The 4,335-nt window shown below is 43.0% G+C and overlaps 1 pseudogene; it reads left to right on the forward strand.

The window, feature by feature from the left end:
• Positions 1-2,236: 2,236 nt before the first annotated feature.
• Positions 2,237-3,221, forward strand: LOC104873005 (annotated as a pseudogene).
• The last annotated feature ends 1,114 nt before the right edge of the window (positions 3,222-4,335 follow it).

Raw genomic sequence — 4,335 nt, forward strand, 5'->3', positions numbered from 1 at the left:
TGTTGTATACAAGAAACACACCTAGTGCAAAAAGAAGTCCATAGACTGAAAGTGAAAAGATAGAAAACAATTCTTCATGTGACAGGAGCCCAGAAAAAAACAGGGGTAGCAATCTTATTTTCAGACAAAGTAAATTTCAAACCAAAACTGAATCTAGTATTATTGATTTAGGACGTTACTGTATCATACCTCTATGAATGTAAAATATCTAGTACCTGCCTTATGATACATAGTAGGGACCATGTTTTATCAGAGCTACATTTAATGATATTACTCTAGAATGTTCTCTTTCCAGATGACGATTAAGAGGCTAATAGAAAAAATGGTGCCAGGTACCACAACAGCAACAGAACTTTGCTGTTTTCTGGATATTATTCTTTTCTTTGTTTTTTTTTTGTTGTTGTTGTTGCTTTTTTTAAATGGAATGTGCTGAATGTCTATAATTTTGTTCAGATCACTGCACAACCTGGAAAAGGTGTTGCTGCTATCGATGCATAACATACTATTATTAGTCCTTTTATATAAATATATATATATATACACACACACACATATATATATAAATTGAATTTTGGGAAACTTTAACGGTGCTGCCAACTTTGGAAAAAGTCATCCCAATTTACTGTGTTGAGTTGGCATTGTACAGAAGTGTACAACCATATTGGTCTAGAAATGTTAATTTGTTTTATTTTATTTTTCCATGTGTACAGGGGTAACACATCGTACTAAATATGTAAGGTCATATCTACGTGAGTTTGATTACAGCAACTAATAAAGTATTCTCTAAATAATGAAAAAAAGAAAAGATTGACTATAAGAGCGAGAAGCAATTTAAATATGTTCAGGGACCATTTTCATCTCCAGAATTAAGAATTATTTAAATCCTACATCATTGCCTTTTCTCTTTTACTTTCCTTTTTAGTTTTATTTTATGATTCCCTATTTTTAATGTTCATACAGAGATTTCTTTAACTGAAATACCAAATAGTTTCTTTGGTGTGAAAAACTATAATACTACACAAGATCCTAATGAGACAATTAATAATGTGAAATAGGAAGTAAAGGGCTAAAGGTGTAGGGAAAGTGGGAAGGGTGGGGGAAAGGTAATAAAGGAGAGGAAAAAAAGATAAGAAACTGAAAAAATGCAAATAAAGTGTTTGTTAAAGGGGAGGGGAGGAGGGGGTGAAGGGAGGGCAGGGACAAGGGGAAAAATGAGAATCAATACCTATTATGTAAAGGTACAGAATCCCAATGATGAATGTAATTGTATTGTATACCTAGATTGTACCAATAAACTCAATAAAAAGAAAAAAAAAAAGGACCTTAGTGTATCAGGAGACTGAAGTAGTCCACAGGAAATCATGGCATGTCTGGGTCTGATTACCATGGACAAGTACAACTGGAAAGGAGATGAGCTTATGACATCTACAGTCCCTTATGGAGCCCTGATTGTGTGCTGTCTGTAATTTTAGGCATGTACACTTTCTAAATTTTCTCATCACAATCACATTTAGAGTGGCTATTTTAATTCACATTTAATGACCAACACCCAACTGTTTTATCTCTGGCAACCATTATTTAAATTAAAAGACCTGTGGGCTCACTTACTTCCGGGTGCTGGGACTCGAACACAATGCCCCCCGCCCCTGATTCTAGTGAGAAGTACAGCGAGTGTGTGACTAACAGTGTCTGTCTGCTCTCTGCGCTCTCAGGTCTCTCCCTACCTTCTCTGGCTCCGCTGTGTCACGGGGGCCACAGACCTAGAATCCTACACTGCCAGCCTCCCCTGCCATTTAGCTCTGCCTAGGTTTGTTCAGTGGAGGCTCTGGAAGGAATGGAAGGAAGGGAGAAGTCAGGAAACCCCCCCCCCGACTTTGCCTGACATCTCAAGCAGGGACCTTGTCTCTCCCTGGATTTGCATCTAGCTTCCCTGGTCAGCTTCCCCCGGCAGGCTCCCACCCCGGTTCCATCTTCCCTGCGCGGCCCCTTCTTGACCTCCCCTGCCCATTCCTCCAGCCCTAAGGTGGGGTGGTTTCTCGCAGTTGGGGTACACCCTTCCAGCTGGCTCTTCGAACAGCCATTTCCAACGCTCTATGTTCAGTTCTCCCTGTCGAATTACCTGGAGCAGACTTTACTTTCCTCCTGGAGCCTGACCAAGACTGAAAATCTGGCAGATAGTAAATGTGTTCCTGCTGCTGCCAGGGTGGGAAGAAGTTCATGATTCGAAGAGCAGAGGAGGAAGTTGTTTATTGGTGGTCTGAGTTTTGAAACTACAGATGATAGCTTAAGAGAATATCCTGAGAAATGCGGCACACTCACACATTGTGCAGTAATGGGAGATCCCCAAACAAAATGATCCAGGGCCTTTGGTTTTTTGACTTACTCTTACGTTGAAGAGGTAGAGGCAGCAATGCATGCTCAACCACACAAAGTTGATGGGTGTGTAGTGGAACCAAAGAGAGCTGTTTCTAGAGAGGATTCTGTAAGGTCTGGTGCCCATCTAACAGTGAAGACAATTTTTGTTGATAAAATTAAAGAAGATACAGAAGAATATAATTTGAGAGACTACTCTGGCTAGATTGAAACCATAGAAGTTATGGAAGACAGGCAGAGTGGGAAAAAGAGAGGATTGTTTGATAACTTTTGATGATGATGATACAGTCGATAAAATTGTTTAGAAATACCACATGATTAATGGACATAACTGTGAAGTCGAAAAGACCCTTTCTAAATGAGAAATACAGTCGCTGGATCATGAAGAGGTCGTGGAGGTGGATCTGGCAACCTTCTGGATTGCACAGGAAAGTCTGGAGGTGATGGAAGGAATTCTGGCCATGGTGGAAGAAGAGGCTATGGTGGTGGAGGGGGTGGCAGCAGAGGTAGTTATGGAGGAGGTGATGGTGGATTTAATGGATTTGGAGGTGATGGTGGAAACTATAGCAGTGGTCCTGCTTACAGTAGTAGATGGTGGTAGATGAGGATATGGAAACCAAAGTGGTGGACTTGGTGGTGGAGGAGGACGGTATGATGGTCACAATGAAGGAGGAAATTTTGGTGGTGTTAGGAACTGTAATGACTCTGGAAATAATAGTGGTCAACAGCAATCAAGTTATGGACCCATGAAGCGGGGCAGTTTTGGTGGAAGAAGCTCTGGCTGTCCCTATGGTGGTGGTTACGGATCTGGTGGTAGTAGTGGTGGATATGGTAGCAAAAGATTTTAAAAACCAACAGAAAAGGGCTATAGTTCTCAGCAGGAGAGCAAGGAGTTATCAGGAGAGTTGTGGGTTGAGACAGTCATTCCAAATGCATTAGAGGAACTGTAAAAATTTCCCCAGAGGGAACAATGATCCATAGTCAGAAAAGTTACTGCAGTTTAAACTGGGAACCCTTCTAGCTCAGGACTGTCACAGCCGCCGTCTGCAAAAGCGCAGCTACTGATTAATACAAGGTAGTGTCGATTAGATGCACATCCCGAGGTCTTTTAGCTTTTGTAGCTTTGTCTTTTTTTTTTTCATTACATCAGGTACGTCGCCCTGTTAGCTACAGTGGTGGTACCAGGAATTAAAAATTAAGGAATTTTTAATTTTTCAAAAACAAACAAACAAAAATCTCAGACAATGTCAAGTGCTTTGAAGATCACAAAATGGGACCGGGAACTTCTTTAGCTTGGATGAAAGAGAATCAGGAGAGGAGGCAGCGCTGTAAAGGTCTGTAGGATTAGTGTCGCATTCACAGAGGAAGAAGATAGCCACTGAGCTGGGGATAAACTTGGTGCCCTCAAGAGGCAGAAAAAAAAGGAAATAAGATTTGTACCTGAGAAACTTTAATAACACAGTTATTTGATACAACGGGGGGGTGGTCAGAGAGAGGAGTTGCCACCTCTAATGGGGGGCGGGGATGCTGGGCTCGTTGGAGCAGGGACAGGCAGGAAACTTCAGGAAACGTCGCTGGGCCTGGAAGAAGAGTTCGGCTCCAGTAAGTAAGCATCACAGGTAAGGCAGAGGCTCCAGGGCTAGCAGAGGGGCGGAGGCATGTTCTAGAAGCAGAGGGCCAGCTCTCTGGAGGGAAAGGTGGGAGGCAGTGGGAGATGGGCCTGGGAGGCAGGTCCGGCCTGTGTCAGGGTTGCTGAGAGCCCAGGCTGACTTCACGAGCAAGTCACCCAGCGTATGGGCTTGGTCTCTGCCTCTGCCAGTCTGGAACCCTGAGACCAGGGCTGGTAGGACTGGTTCTTTTAAAGGCTGTGAGGGAGAATCTGCTCCTTGTCCCTCCCCACCTCCTGGTGGTTTTGTCACGTCTTTGGCATTCCTCGGCTTGGCTTGTAGAGCACTGCCCCAA

The sequence above is a fragment of the Fukomys damarensis genome, unplaced genomic scaffold (genome assembly GCF_012274545.1).
Source record: "Fukomys damarensis isolate Sample0158 unplaced genomic scaffold, DMR_v1.0_HiC HiC_scaffold_36, whole genome shotgun sequence".
Taxonomy (NCBI): domain Eukaryota; kingdom Metazoa; phylum Chordata; class Mammalia; order Rodentia; family Bathyergidae; genus Fukomys; species Fukomys damarensis.